This window comes from Perognathus longimembris, chromosome 6, assembly GCF_023159225.1.
Source record: "Perognathus longimembris pacificus isolate PPM17 chromosome 6, ASM2315922v1, whole genome shotgun sequence".
NCBI lineage: Eukaryota > Metazoa > Chordata > Mammalia > Rodentia > Heteromyidae > Perognathus > Perognathus longimembris.
Genome location: NC_063166.1, coordinates 73,336,908 through 73,353,566, shown reverse-complemented (window position 1 = coordinate 73,353,566; position 16,659 = coordinate 73,336,908). Strand labels below are relative to the sequence as shown.

Here is a 16,659-nt window from a genome sequence, read left to right as displayed (position 1 = left end):
TCTTCCTTATATTGGGGTTTGAACTCAGGGTCTGACATAGTTGAACCATAGCTCACTTCTGGCTTTTTGGTGGTTAATTAGAGATAGAGTTTCACAGACTTTCCTGCTCAGCCTGGCTTTGAATTATGATCCTCAGTCCCCAGTTTTCTGAGTAGCTGCACTGAGTCCTTTCTCTTCAGCCTCCCCCTCCCTCCCTGAGCTACATACTGTTCCATTCTCTTCTCTTTCTCAGGACCCCAGCAGGGTCCATTTCACTTGATCTCTTGTCTATGATGGCCAAGGCTGGATGGAGACTTATGGAGATGTATGGAGTCTGCCTAAAGGTAGAGGAAGAAGGGGCATGCCAGTCGTTTTCTGCCGAGTCGGGGCTGGCTTACATTTCCTGTTTGTACTAGCCAAGTCTCTGGCCCTATCGAATGGTGATGTGGGAGTCTGCTTCTCCCCTCCCCCCTGCTGTTTGCTTTTGAAAAGGGGGAAGTGGAACTGCCCAGGGTCAGTTAGCTGGGCTGGCAGTACCTCCTGTCCTGAAAGCATGGTTAGCTCTCTGCCTCCAGCTCCTGGCCCTACTCAGGTGTCAGTGCCTGTTCCACAAAGGCTTCTGGACTTGCCAAGGCTGGGGAGCCAGTGTTCTAGACTCAGGGGAACCTGCCTGCTCTGTTCTACAGGGTTAATGTGACCCTTCCCCATTGAAATTCAAGTTCCATTCAGCATATATTGATCATTGACTCTGAGGATGCAGATTCTACAGGCAGAGGACATCCTTGCTCTTTGGACATCCATCCTAGCAGGGGAAACAGACTGTAAATAAGAAAAGGAGACCCTGACTGAGGAACGTGTGTGTGTGTGTGTGTGTGTGTGTGTGTGTGTGTGTGTGTGTGTGTGTGTGTAGGAGACTGGCTTCTAATAAAGAGATGATTCTGGGTTGGAAGGAGTTCTGAGTGCTGGGTGGGGAGAGGCTGGAAAGGAGAAAGAAAATAGGAGCTTGACTCTATGTGTCCTGCAGACAGGGGCTGTGCCTTATTTCCTGTTCCTCAACGCCTGGCCCAAAGCAAGAGCTTATTACATATTGACTGCCTGCCTGCCTGCCTGCCTGTATTCCTGTGGTAGGGCAGAACTGGGGTCACCTGAGCTGAATTTGCCTCTGTCATCCCCATGGCTGTCCCTTGTTTCACAGAGCCTGGACCCCAGCCCTAGATTGGCCAGCTCTGTTGCATTCAGATTCATTCACTGTTATTTCCCAGCATTTCCCTGAGCTGAGCCTGCTAACCCATCTCAGCTCAGGGCCATGATGGGTCAGGGTGGCAGTTCTATAGATCAGCCTTGTTTCCTCATTGAGCAATTTGTCCAGTGGAGACATCAGGTGGTTGGACCTGAAATTGCAGCCTGAAAGTAGGAGATGTGGAGCTAGATCTGCAGTTATTGACTGATTCTTGATCTAGCCACATTTGAATGTTTGCTCTGGATCTACACTGAACTTTCTCCTAGCTGAGCTACAGGAATTCTAATCCTGGTCCTGGGCCAAGAACTCATCTCCTTAATCAGCATCTGTCATTTAAAAGCTTTACTAAGCCAGATACTGGTGGCTCACACATGTAACCCTAGCTACTCAGAAGGCTGAGATCTGAGGATTGCAATTCAAAGCTAGGGCAGGAAAGTCCATGAGACGCTCATCTCCATGTAACCACCAGAAAACCAGAAGTGCAGCTGTGGCTCAAAGTGGTAGAGAGCTAGCCTTGAGCAAAAGAGCTTAGGGACAGCACCCAGGCCCTGCATTCAAGCCCCTGACTGACCCCTCCCCCCAAATCTTTACTACAGGAGTTAGAGGTGTGGCTCAGTTGGTAGAACACTAGCCAATGAGCAAAAGCATCAGGTACTGAATTCAAGTCCCATTCTCAGACCTAAAGAAAAGAAAAGAAAAAATCTTTACTATATTGCCCTGCTAACGCTTAAAAGAAAAAAGCAAATAAATCCCAGACCCTTAGGCTGGGCATGGTGGCTCATAATTATTACATAATCCCAGCTACTAAGGAGACAGAGATTGGGAAGATTATGTTTTGAGAACAGCCCAGGCAAAAAGCTCATGAGATCCAAGATAAAAAGATGGTTGTGGCTGGGAATGTGGTTTAGTGGTAGAGTGCTTGCCTAGCATGCATGAAGCCCTAGGTTCGATCCCTCAGTACCACACAAACAGAAAAAGCTGGCAGTGGCGCTTTGGCTCAAGAGGTAGAGTGCTAGCCTTAAGCAAAAAGAGGCCAAGGATAGTGCTCAGGCCCTGAGTCTAAGCCCCAAGACTGGCAAAGAAAATCCCAAAAAACAAACAAGATGATTGTAATGGCACAGCCCATCATCCCAGCTATATGGGGAGCATAAATAGGAAAATGGCAGTCCAGGATATTCTGGGCAAAAGCATGAGATCCTATCACCCAAATAACTAGAGCAAACAGGGCTGGGAATGTGACTCAAATGGCAGAACACTCGAGGCTCTGAGTTCAGACCCCAGTACTACACACACACACACACACACACACACACACACACACACACACACACACCTTCTTATTCTTATTAAAATGTGACATCTATTTTGAAAGCTACCTGTAACACAGTAATTCCCACAAGCTAAACACACTCCTGTAGCCTGTGCTCACAGCCAGCATTTCTGAAGCTCTGTCTCTGTTTTGCTCACTACCACCCTTAAGTGACAACCATCCCAATTTCCTGCCTGACACTTTCATGTGTATTTGGAATGATGTTTGCTTTTTGGTGTCAGGTTTCTTTTGCTCAATATGATATCGCGGGTCCACATTGCTGTGTATGCTTATTGCCTGTTCATATTTAATGTGTCTACTATTTCTTTCTTTCTTTTCTTTTGTGATGGTTGATCCTGGGGCTTGAACTCAGGGCCTAGGTGCTGTCTCTGAGCTTCTTTTGCTCAGGCTAGTGCTCTATCACTTGAGCCACAGTGCCGCTTCCAGCTTTTTCTGAATAGTTTATTGGAGATAAGAGTCTCATAGACTTTCCTGCCTCAGCTGGCTTTGAACCATGATCCTCAGATCTCAGCCTCTTGAGTAGCTAGGATTACAGGCATGAGCCACAAGTGCCTGGCTTAATGTGTCTATTATTTATTTTCTTTGACTTATAAATTTTCTTGTTTCATTTAATTTTTAAAATCTGTAAGTAGTTGTACAAAGCAATTTACTTCAGTATGTCAGTTTATAGGTACAGTGCATCTTTTAAAAATGTATAGAATTACAAAGGATTTCATTCAACATGTCAGTTTATGAGTATAATGCGCCTTGGCCAATGTCACCCCTTCCATTGTTCTCCCCCCAGTTCTCCTAGTCCCACCCATCTCTTCCTTAGCCAGTTCCATTTTTACATATGTACATTGAATACCATGTCTGCATCTGCCCACCCTTCCTCTCTCCATTTGTCTGCCCTCCCCTTGACCTCTTCCCCTCTCCCCCAACAGCATATGTTTCAGTTTCCTAGTATTCATTTTGTGAAACTGTAACTTAGTTGTTCAAAGGAGTTGCACCCTTGGAATCCTTCCTGTGCATTCCATACTTTGGTCAGTTTGCATATATATGCCTAAGACCCTGTATATGTTATTATATGTGTTTATAATTTAGATCAACTTCCACATAGGAGAGAAAACATGTGCCCTTTGTCTCTCTGAGCCTGACTTCACTTAACATAATTTTTTCCAGGTCCATATACTTCCCTGTAAATGGCATATTATTTTTCCTAATGGATAAATAATTATAATAATATAATAAATATGATAATTCTAAGCTCCATTATATATATTTAAATACATATCTTGATCCACTTATCTGTTGTTGGGTATCTGAGCTATTTACCTTTTCTTAATGTGCATTTATGCCACAAGTTAGCTGTCCATTGGATTGTGGATGAGTGTTTGAGTGTTTCCAGTTGGAGATGATTATAAATAGCTTTGCTGGAGTAACAGGAATGTATCTAATGGTATGTCGTTTGGAAGATTGGATAGCTTAATCCTCCTAAAGTGAAACAATACCCATATGAATAGTGAGAAAGCATTAATCACATGGTAAGTACCAGACACACTATACATGCTCAATTTCCCCTCTTAAAAAAGAAAGAAAGAAAAAGTAGTATGATTGTGAATCTTAGAGTTGATGTCAGTTGCAAACACTGTATCTGGAAGGGGAATGCTAGGCATTTTGTAAATGCTAGGTTTTGTAAATTTAATTTTCTTTTGAATTGACACATGCCAAGTATTCCTATTTGTGGGTTAAAGTGTGTATGTACAGTGTACAGGGATCAAATGAGTATTCATTTCCAACTCCTTGTACATTTTCATGCCTGTGTTTGAAGCCTTCAAACTTCCCTTGTTTCAATTCTTCATGGAAAATATGATAGCGGATTGTCAGCTACATCAGGACTCCTGTGGTGAACCAAGACTTCTATAGCATTGTGTTTTGGTTTGTATTATCCAATATTTATCTCTCTGTCCCCTACCTATTTAGTTTTTAGGGACTACTAGTGTACTTTTCCCCTCTTCAGTAGTAAGGCTTGAACTAAGGACCTGGTGCTATCCCACATCCAGCTAGTCATATTTTTTGTTGAAGGCTTTCTGTTCTTTCTATATTGGACTTGGAGATGGGCCTGTGGTACAGATTGCATATACACAGATGTATTGGTTTTTTATCAGTAACTAGAAGTGATCTTTTTTAAAATTGGAATTTATTCTTTCTTTATTAAATTTTTTTTATTGTTATAAAGGTGATGTGCAGCAGGGTTACAGTTACCTAAGTCAGGTAATGAGTGCATTTCTTTTTGGACAGTGTCACCCCTTCCCTCACTCTCTTCCAGGTTTTCCCTCCTGTCCCCACCCACAAGTTGTATAGTTCGTTTTTCACATAGTGTCTAGTGAGTACTGAAGGGGGGAATGAAGAGTTAGGGTGAACCCCATTTTCAGGCAGCCCCTGTTTTGTTGTCTGAGCAAACCCAGGGCAAGCTTATTAGGGCCCAGTTGGTCTAGAACTCTAACCGACTGGGAATGCTTAACTCTAACCGCCCCCAGAATGCCTCGAGCCTAGTGCCTCGAGCCCTGAGCCAATCAGATTTGTACCCGTATCCTAATCTTGCTTGCTTAAACACCTGATTGCTGTAACTCTGTTTTTTGTCTTGCTTGAACACCTGATTACTGTAACTTTGTCTTTTGCCTTTATAAGCTCTGTGGAATCACAGCTCGGGGCTGCCTCCTAACCTCCGCTGTGTCGGTGGGTAGGACAAGGCCCCTGCCGCGGCCCTGCTTGAATAAAGTCTTGCCTTGCTATTGCATTTCGGAATGTCTGAGCCTCGGTGGCCTTCTTGGTGGTCATTTCGCGACTTGGCATAACAAGTACCACTGCTGCCTTTGCTCATCCTTTGTCCTTCCATTTCTGTGCCCCATGCAGCGAGCCTGCCCAGAACTGGTCTTCTGAATGGAATATTGGGCCTGCTGTTTTATTATTGACACTCAGAAAGGATCCAGCTCAACACTTAAAAACCCAGTTAGAAGGTTTTAGTCACTTTGGGGAAAAAAAAAGTTATAAACACCCAAAGCCCATAAACTCATAAAGAACCACCTCCTTTACTTAACCACTTCTTAGTTACAGAAGCTCAGTGTCTGACCAGGCGGTGGGTAGATGTCATCACTTTAGGGGATTTAATGGGGCTCACAGTTTTTGTTAAACTGGGCTTTCGCATTCTACTTTGGACTTTTATTGAGGAGAGTTATAAGAAATAGCCCCAGGAAGCTGGGCGGCCTGATTTACTGTCAGGATTTTAGTGAGGGTGGTGTTTGCATGTTTTGTCCATTGAATTGCATTCTCATATTTTTCATTGAAGACTTTCTGTCCTTTCCACTGTAGACTTTCTGAATGATGTATACTCACAATAATGGCCTGTCTGTGACTCTCTAAGAGCTCCAGAAGAAATTTCTTTAACTTCTTAATAGGAATAGGTGTTTTCCTTGGGGAGATTAGTTTTACTTTTGGCTACAGGCCTTATGAATCATAGACTAGATTATATTTTCCTTTTCACAATGGTTACTAGGAAGCTCAGATTTGTGGCCCATTGTTTCTAAATACCCAGGATTCTGTTTGCATTAAGTTTATTCCTGATTGCTCTTAGCTTTCCTTCTCCCATCTCCCCTTTGTTCCCATTTCTTCATCTTCCTGTTTTTCTCTTTTTCTTTCTTTATTTTTTTTGTCAATTGTGGGGCTTGAACTCTGAACATGGGCACTGTCTTTGAGCTCTTCAGCTCAAGGCTAACACTCTACCACTTGAACCACAGCGCTAGTTCTGGTTTTCTGGTGGTTAGTTGGAGATAAGAATCTCATGGTCTTTCTTGCCCAACCTGGCTTCAAACAACAATCCTCAGGTCTCAGCCTCCTGAATCGCTGGGGTTATGGATAGGAGCCACTAGTACTTGGCTTAGTGCTTTCTTTCTTTGACTTCATTGTATGTTTTCTGCAGAGCTGGAAGCCAGCTCCTTAGAGGGCTACTATTTCTTAGGGCTACCTTATCAGGCAAAAAAAAACCATTGTATTTTGGTCAGTCTCGGGGCTTGAACTTGGGGCCTGGGCACTATCCCTTAGCTTTTTTTGCTCAAGGCTAGCACTCTACCATTATGAGCCACAGCTCCACTTCCAGTTTTCTGGTGATTAACTGGAGATAAGAGCCTCATGGATTTTCCTACATAGGCTAGCTTTGAACTGTGACCCTCAGATTTCAGCCTCCTGATTAGCTAGGATTACAAGTGTGAGCCACCGGCACTTGGTGCAAAAAAAAAAAAAATCTAATCACTGGTGAGCAAGAAGGTGTGGTAAAATTGGTCATGGGATTTCCTGCATAGGTGAAGCTTGCTGCTGGCTGGTGGCTGATGTCTTTGCCCTTGGTTGGTCCTGCAGGTAAATGCTGGGACAGCACAGAGGTGAGTCCAAAGCCACATCTAGATTCTGGAAAGATCCAAAAGGTGCTTAAAAGAAGAGAGGGGTCAGAAACAACATCCTTGTGACCCTGAAACTGCAGATATACAGGGAGCCCCCATGGAATCGACCTGGGCACTTCTGGCTTTGAGTCCAGGGTTGCTTGGAGGGAGAGCATCTACTCATCTCTGGCTGGCGTGGCTTACTACATGTTCAGAACCACACTCTTTGGCTCCACCTCCATCCCCTGCACTGATGGCCATAGCAAGCATGTAATGAAAACTTGCTAGGGGCTAGTACTTACATGGATAAACCGATGAGCTTCTCATCATAACGCCAAGAGGCTGGCTCTGTTCGACGTGGGGCTGTCAGTGGGGTCTGCAGGATGACTGGAGAGTTCTCACAGCCTACTTTGGCAGGGGTGTGGTGAGAGGGCCTCGGGGTACCAGTGTGAAAGTCCTTAGCTAGGTCCACATGCACTTCTGTCTCAGTCAGTTCAGGCTGCCAGTCCAGAATAGCACTGACTGCACTGTGGTGGAAACTTACTTCTCATGGTCCTGGAGATTGAGAACTTCAAGGTCAAGGTGCTGTCCATTGGTTGTGTGGTAAAGATGTGTGTGTGTGTGCATAAGTACATGTGTGCGCATGCACGTGTGTTATACTGTTCAGTATTGATGACTTCTGCTTTTATTAGTCTCTCAATTTGGGGCCTCATGCTTGCTAGGCAGGCTCTCTATCACTTGAGCTACAGCTCCAGTCCTTTTATTGCTTTAGTTATTTCTCAGGCACCATCTCTCATTTTTGTCCAGGGCTGGCCTCAGAGCATATTCCTCTATTTATGTGTTCTACATAGCTGGGATGAAAGGTGCCCACCACCAACCCTGGCTTATTGATGAGATGGAGCCAGGTTCACTTAGACCAGCATGGATCAGTTTTGAACCTCATCCTTCTCCCAATCTTGACCTGCTCAGTGGTTGGGATTAGAGGTATGAGCCACTACATCTAGCTGAGGACATACTTCATACATTCTACATAAGTTTTTCTCATTGTAAGCTCACCAAATAGAGAGGAAAGAAAGAGAAAGAGGAGGAGGAAAAGAGAAAGAAAATGAGGACAACAAGGAAAGAGAAAGAGACAGACACAGAGAGAGAGAGAGGGAGAGAGAGAGATTGTATCTTCTTCTTTCCTGAGACAGGGAGGGTCTCTCTATGTCAGCCCAGGCTGACTTTGAACTCAGGATCCTCCTGCTTCACCTCCTGAGTGCTAGGATTATAGTAATTACCATGACACCCAGCTTCTGTCTCTTTTGTTTTGTTTTGTTTTCAGTCCTGGGGCTTGGACTGAACAGGGCCTGAGCACTGTTCCTTGCTTCTTTTTGCTCAAGGCTAGTATTCTACCACTTGAACCACAGTGCCACTTCTGGCTTTTTCTATATATGTGGTGCTGAGGAATCGAACCCAGGGCTTCATGTATATGAGGCGAGCACTTTACCACTAGGCCATATTCCCAGCCCCTTCTGTCTCTTTTTATAAAGGTACTAATTCCATTCATGAGTGCTTCACCTTCATGATTTAATCACCTCCCCAAGGCCTCACCTCTGTACACTCTCATACTAGAAACCAGGCAGCTGAAGTATAATAACTTTGAGCTGGTTATAAACACTTAGTCTATTGAAATATCCATCTTTTCTCTTTCATGCGTTTTTGCAATTGGTATCACTAAAAGCCGCCCTGAATTCTTCTGGAACAGTGTGGGCATAAGGAAACAAACAGATGGTCCATGAAAACACAGCACAGCTGCCCAGCATAGTAGTTCCTGCCTGTAATCCTGGCACTCCTCAGGTGAAGGCAGGAGAATCATGTGAAGGCAGGAGAATCTTGAGTTCAAGATCACTCTGGGATACATAGAAGATCTTGTGTTTTTTTGTTTTTGTTTTTTTTTTAAACAATCTTGCCAGGCACTGATGGCTCACACCTGTAATCCTAGCTACTCACGAAGCTGAGATTTGAGGATCATGGTTCAAACCCAGCCCAGGCAGGAAAGTCTGTGGGACTCTTTATCTCCATTTACCCACCAGAAAACTGGAAGTGGAACCATGGCTCAAAACGGTAGAGCGCTAGCCTTGAGCTGAAGAGCTCAGGGACAGCACCCAGGCCCTGAGTTCAAGCCCTGTGACTGACAAAACAAAACAAAATCTAAAACTCACTCTGAGTGGGTCTTAACCTTGGGCTGCCTTCTCTCAGTTTGCAAGAAAAAGCTTAGTGTGTGCCAGACAGCTAAGCTTCCGCCCCCCTCTATTTGCTAGATGATTTTTGTTTTCCCAATGATTCCAGGGGTAGGCGCTATTGTAACTTCCATTTTCGAGGGAAAAAGGATACATTTTTAAAGTATGTGAAATCAAAATACAATATTAACACGATCTATCAATCCATCATGTATGCAACAAACACACGTTGTGTCTTTGCTTTCTTTCTTTTTTTTTTTTTTTTGGCCAGTCCTGGGCCTTGGACTCAGGGCCTGAGCACTGTCCCTGGCTTCTTCCTGCTCAAGGCTAGCACTCTGCCACTTGAGCCACAGCGCCGCTTCTGGCCGTTTTCTGTATATGTGGTGCTGGGGAATCGAACCTAGGGCCTCGTGTGTCCGAGGCAGGCACTGTTGCCACTAGGCTATATCCCCAGCCTGTGTCTTTGCTTTCTGCAAGGCTCTTTTCAGGAGGTGGGCAGGCTCCAGAGTGGGGGTGGGAGGTGTTGTCTGGAGGGCTAACAGGACCAGCTTCATCTTCTGCCTACCTGCTCCGGCTCAGTGTCCCTCCAGCCCATCCATCCCTCCCCCTTCCTTAGATTTCCAGATTTTCCTTCCCCTCCAGGGGACAGAAGAGGCCAAGGAGCTATTGAGAAACCGAAGTGAAACTTGGTCAGAAGGTCTGCTTTGGTGTGTGAGTTCATAAGCACTGCCACCTCTGGAATCTGGGTGAGAAGTCGCAGGCTTGGTGGCCCCTTCTGGGAGTATTACACAGCCCTGCATGAGGAGATAAGGCCTGGAGCACGCTGGGACGCTGCTTAGCTGGCCTGTAAGATCATAAGGTCCCTCACTATGCTGTCTCTCAATGTAGACTAGATGCAGACTCCAGGAGTGTGGAATGAACACATGAACCTCACTGGGGCTGTAAGCTTAGCAGAGCAGCTTAATCCCCTGAGTTTTCCCTTCATGATCCATTCAAGGAGAATTCATTCCTTTAGCCATTTCAATCTGTCTCTCTGTCTCAGTCCCTCTGTGTCCCCCTCTTTTATTCTAAAAAAATTAAGTTGAGAACGTTACATAAAATGAATGTATATAACAAAGCCAGCATCTCTGTAACCATTATCCAAGTTAAAAAATAGACCTATGCAAGCATGCCCCCTCGGCTCCCTCCCCCAGGTGCCTTTCTCAGTCTTAACCCCCTTGCCCTACTATAGTAAACACTTGGTTTGCATACTTGTTTTTTTTTACCCTCTTAAGTCTGTCCCTAGATACAATTGTTTATTTAAACTTGACCATACAAATAGGTCCATCTCTGCAGTCTCTCAATGTTTGGGGTCTCTTGTGCCCTGCTCTTCCCCTCCCTGCCCTACTCTGACAAGCTTAGCCTGTAGTTTCCTTCTGGTTTTGCTGACTGTACTCTCTCCCAGCGCAGAATGGGCTCCTTGGCCCTGGCCTCTCTTTATGTGCTTCTAGCAGCTCCATCCAGAGGCTTGCCCAGATGTGGGCACAATTTCTTTGGCTGGAATCTTGGTGGGCTGGTGTTTTTATCTGCAGATAACATCTTCCCTCCTTTCTTCTCTTCCTCCCTTTCTTTCTCCCTCCTTTTCTCCTTTGGTCCCTTTTCTTCCTTCTTCCTCCCCTTCCCTCTCCTCCTCCTTTAGCTCTTTTCTTTCTTCTTTCCTCCTCCTTCCTCTCCCCCCTCTTTCTAGCTGTCCCTGATCATTATGGGTTGAGAAGGGCTCCTTAAGTGGTTGCAAAATGGTTACTTTCGAATCCTACCCTTTCTCTTTCATTTGTTAGTAGGAAAATTGTTAGAAAGTTACCTTCTCTCTTTCACTCTTGCAACTTGGTGATAGTCTTTGTAAGAAAAGCAAGACAAATGCTTGCAGTGCCTTTTATTTACCGATTTTTCAAGAGAATGAATTGATTCTTTAGGCATCTTCCAAAGTAGGCTGCTTAATTTGTTTTCAGTATCATGGTCAGCCCTAGGATTGAAACATGGGAGAAATGTCTGGGCTACTCTGTTGTATAGAAACACATATTAAAGTTGTGTCTATCCTTCTGTTGCTTAATTTTTTTTGGTTGTTGTTGGTGGGCTTTAAATCAGGGCCTTGGACACTGTCTCTGAGCTTTTTTACTCAAGGCTAGTACTTTGAGCCACAGTGCCACTTCTGATTTTCTGGGGGTTAATTGGAGATAAAAGTATCATGGGGGGCTGGGAATATGGCCTAGTGGCAAGAGTGCTTGCCTCGTATACATGAAGCCCTGGGTTCGATTCCCCAGCACCACATATAAAAATATGGAACCAACCCAGATGCCCCTCAGTAGATGAGTGGATCAGGAAAATGTGGTACATGTACACAATGGAATATTATGCCTCTATCAAAAGAATGACATTGCCCCATTCATAAGGAAATGGAAGGAATTGGAAAAAAATTATACTAAGTGAAGTGAGCCAGATTCAAAGAAACATGGACTCTATGGTCTCCCTCATAGGGAATAATTAGCACAGATTTAGGCTAGTCACAGCAGAGGATCACAAGAGCCTAATAGCTGTGCCCTTATGAATGCATAAGATGATGCTAAGTGAAATGAACTCTATGTTATGGAAACAACTGTTATATCACTGTTGTAATCACTTTCAACATACCATGTGAAACCGTAGCTTCTATTGTTGATTATCCTCTTGTATCCCCTTCCTGTGGTTGTACCTGCACTATCACTGTATCTCATCTAAGTACATTGGATACTGTATATACTGGTATTAGAACTAGGGAAATGAAAGGGAATATCAAAATCAAGAGACAAAGGATAAAAAGACAAATGACTCCAAAAGCAATACTTGCAAAACCATTTGGTGTAAACCAACTGAACAACTCATTGGGGGAGAGGGAAAGGAGGAGGGGGGAATGAAAGAGGAGGTAACAAACAGTACCAGAAATGTACCCAAGGCCTAACGTATGAAACTGTAACCTCTCTGTACATCACTTTGACAATAAATAAGAAAAAAAAATCTTTTACTTATGAGGGAGGGTGTAACAAATAAAATTACAAAAAAAAGAGTATCATAGGGACTTTTTTTTTTTTTTTGCACAGGTTGGCTTTGAACCATGATCCTCAGATCTCAGCTTCCTGAGTATCTAGGATTATAGGCATGAGCCACAGGGGCCCAGCTGAGTTGCTCCATTTTATAAAGCAATCATTTTGCTGTAAGCTACTCCATTTTGAGTATAAGTGCCAAAATAGAATGATTCCAAATCTTGTTTAAAAAGGTAAATAACTACCATTTGTTAGGGCAACATGAAGCACAAACTGATAAGTGATTCATATTTGTGCCCATAATCATTTTCATCTGTAAATATATCAGATGGTATCAAAAACATTAGACACATGAACACATCAATCATACCAAAGGCACCCCCTTAACCTGAATTATAAAAGAAGGAATACTCTGCCGGGTGCCAGTGGCTCACATCTATAACCCTATCTACTCATAAGAATGAGGTCAGAGGATATCAGTTCAAAACCAGCCTAAGTAGAAATTCCATGAGTCTTTCATCTTCCAGTGAACCACCAAAAAGCCAGAAATGGAACTGTGACTCAAGTGACAGAGTGCCAGCCTTGAGCTAAAAAGCTCAGTGACAGAAGCCAGGTGCTGGTGGCTCACACCTCTATTCCTAGCTACTTAGGAGGCTGAGATCTGAGAATCATAGTTCAAAGCTAGCCCTGGCAGAAAAGTCCCCTTGAGACTCATCTCCAATAAACTACTCAAAAAACAAATGGGAAGTGGCACTGTGGCTAGTGTGGTAGAGCACTAGACTTAGCACAAAGAGAACCAAGGACAGTAACCAGCCCCTGATTTCAAGCCCCAGGACCGGTAAAAACAAACCAACAAAGAAAGCTTAGTGACAGTACCTAGACTCTGAGTTTACATTCCAGTACCAGCACAAAAGAAAACAACAGAACAAAAGAAGGAATACTTGGAGGTGGAGATATGGTCCATTGCCTGGTCATGTGTCACACAAGGCTTGTCCAGGAAAATTGACGGGTGGAGCCCTGTGCCTCTTCCCCAGGCTCTAGCTGGAGCACAGTCTTTCTGCTGTGACACACAGGAGCTTGGAGTAGCTTGCCATATAGACCTGCATTTGACAACTCCCACTCTTCTTGAACTGCTCTATACCCGTGGTTCATCAAAACTTCTTTTTTTGTTGTTGGTGGGTTGTAGGACTTGAACTCAGGGCCTGGGCCCTGTCGCTGAGCTTTTTAACTCAAGGCTCATACTTTACCACTTTGAGCCACAGCACTACTTCCATTTTTTCTGGTGGTTAATTGGAGATAGGAGTCTTTTGGACTTTCTTGCCTGGGCTAGTATTGAACCATGATCCTCAGATTTCAACTTTCTGAGTAGCTACGATGACAGGCATGAGTCCCTGGCTCCTGGCTCATCAAAGCTTCTTTTTATTTTGTTTTATTTTTTTTGCCAGTCCTGGGACTTGAACTCAGGGCCTGAGTACTGTCCCTGGCTTCTTTTTGCTCAAGGATAGCACTCTACTACTTGAGCCACAGTGCCACTTCTGGAATCAAACCTAGGGCTTCATATATACGAGGCAAGCACTTGACCACTAGGCCATATTCCCAGCCCTCATCAAAACTTCTTATCTGATCCTCTGCTGAGACTTCCCCTTACATCTGTGCCAGCCCTTGGCCTTTAGCCACAGCCCTCTGATCTTTGCAGCCTCTTTAACCCTTTCTTCTTGGCACTCTAATGCCTATATATCATTATTGGGTGATTAAAATAAAGCATGGTATGCCAATGACACACTGCACTCAAGTGAATTCAGTAGCACTTGGCAAATTAAAGCCAATGAAATGGATGTGGCTTTGGGATTTATTCCTATTTAATAAATTCTGACATTGTGGAAAGATGCTAGCTATGTTTCTGACATAGCTCACTGGCTTTCAGTCATAAGAATTAGTCCTTTTGCTGGGTGCTGGTGGCTCATGACTGTAATCCTGGCTACTCGGGAGGCTGAGAAATTAGGATCGCGGTTCCAAGCCAGCCTGGGCAGAAAGGTCTGTGAGACTCTCTAATTAACCACCAAAAAGCCAGAAGTAGAGCTGTGGCTCAAGTGGTTGAGTACTGGCTTTGAGCAAACAAAGCTCCTGGATAGTGTCTAGGCCCTGAGTTCAAGCTCCAGGACTCCCCTCCACCTGTCTCCACCTTTATATTAGTCTTTTTGAAGTTCAAATGGTCCCATTCCTGATCCTCTTCAGATCAGCTTTACTTTCTTTTTGATGTAAACTCAGTCATTGAGGAGACATTTCTTTCATTCTGTATGATGAGATATTCCTGGCTCATCCGTCTTCCTCATTTTTGGATCCAGACTAGAATCAGCCTTCCTAGGGGAAGAATTTTTGTTTTCTTCTTTTTAAATGGAAAATGGATTTTGTGACCACTCTCTGGGGCTTGGAGATGCCTGTTGCTACTGCTCTGGCCACTTGGAGATGTATTTTTTTTTTTTTTTTTTGGCCAGTCCTGGGCCTTGGACTCAGGGCCCGAGCACCGTCCCTGGCTTCTTCCCGCTCAAGGCTAGCACTCTGCCACTTGAGCCACAGCGCCGCTTCTGGCCGTTTTCTGTATATGTGGTGCTGGGGAATCGAACCTAGGGCCTCGTGTATCCGAGGCAGGCACTCTTGCCACTAGGCTATATCCCCAGCCCCTGGAGATGTATTTTATCACACATTTGTTATATAGTGAATTATCCGAGAGGCCACATATTGAAGGATCAAATCTTGGAGTCTTTATTAGAGTATTAGCAGTCTGCAGGCAGTCAGTTGTTACAAAGGCCTGCAGCCCACAAATACAATTAACACTATCAGGAAACAGGCCAGAGGGGAAAGATAGAACAATACCAACAAACCAATTCAGCTCCAGTGGAGAGCTGACTTGGGAGCCATGGTGACTGGAGAGGAGCCAGGACATAGGACACAGGACACAGGACCTGAACATGGAGACATGTGGCATGGCGATATGGCACCTGGGCTGATCTGGGTCAAGTCAGGGGGCTGGGCCACATGAAACTCCCACTCCCAAGTACTTGCCTAATAGGTTCAGTAGCCTATAGGCCACATGCCCACCCTTGTCTCTTGGGATTCAGGAACACCCATCACCTGGGGATGGGACTTCCCATCAAGACAAGATGCCAGATAGTACAACTCTCCATGTGGCCAATGATGGCGCTGGCCAGATCTGTTCTCCATATTACACATTCACACCCTTCAGCCAGCAACGAGGAAGGCCTCGCCGCATTCAGAGAAATCTAATTCGTGATTAGGATTCTAATGTAATTGCTTCTGTATTGCATCTTTCCTCATTCTTTGGTGTATTAAATACCTTTCCTTCCATCCTGGACCAGCTTCTCAAGGGTATAGGGTCATAGAATGAGAGCCCTCCACGTAACTTATCCCATGTTATACATACAACAAAGCCCAAGTGTTAATACACCAACCACTTAAGGGCTAGAAATATTAAAAAATAACATTTAAAAGTATATATTCTCCAATGTTCCATATATAAATTTATATATACACACATATTCACCAATGTTCCATGTGTGTATCTATCTATCTATCTATCTATCTATCTATCTATCTATCTATCTATCTATCTAATTTTGTGCCACTACTATGGTCTGAACTCAGGGCCTGAGTGCTGTCCCTTAGCTATTTCACTCAAGGCTGGTATGCAACTACCTGAACCATACCTCTAGTTCCAGCTTTTTGTGGTTAATTGGAGATAAAAGTCTCACAGACTTTCCTGCTCAGGCTGGCTTCAAACCATGACCCTCAGATCTTAGCCTCCTGAGTAGCTAGGATTACAGGCATGAGCCATCAGTGCCCCGTCATATTCCCTATGTTACAAGGCAAGCTCTCTTGTCACTAGGCCGTATTCCCAGCCTATTCCCTATTTTAAAGTGGTCTTATAGGGCTGGGGATATAGCCTAGTGGCAAGAGTGCCTGACTCGGATACACGAGGCCCTAGGTTCGATTCCCCAGCACCACATATGCAGAAAACGGCCAGAAGCGGCGCTGTGGCTCAAGTGGCAGAGTGCTAGCCTTGAGCGGGAAGAAGCCAGGGACAGTGCTCAGGCCCTGAGTCCAAGGCCCAGGACTGGCCAAAATAAATAAATAAATAAATAAAGTGGTCTTATAGCTGCATCGTTGGAATCATTACATACTGTGTTCTATACTTTGCTATGCCGTGTAGTCTCAGTTGTATAAATAACTATATATTTGGTGTTGCTATCAGTCCTTTAACTATTTAATAAATTAATTGATTTTTTGGTACTTCTAGTCATTTGGGTTATCTGAAGGTTCTTTAGGAAAGACTCATAAGACGAGTATTCCCTGAGTCCTTTCATGTGAATAACTGTGTTAGGCCATTTCCCACCACTACAAT

General features: G+C 44.3%; 1 long non-coding RNA gene across 1 annotated transcript; it reads right to left on the bottom strand.

The window, feature by feature from the left end:
- Nucleotides 1-7,740: 7,740 nt before the first annotated feature.
- LOC125352458 lies at nucleotides 7,741-15,076 on the bottom strand. The gene is made up of 3 exons (XR_007211170.1): nucleotides 14,943-15,076; nucleotides 13,748-13,751; nucleotides 7,741-7,751 (listed from the first exon to the last, which is right to left on the bottom strand). It is a non-coding gene; the product is annotated as an uncharacterized LOC125352458 (long non-coding RNA).
- Between the last annotated feature and the right edge of the window lie 1,583 nt (nucleotides 15,077-16,659).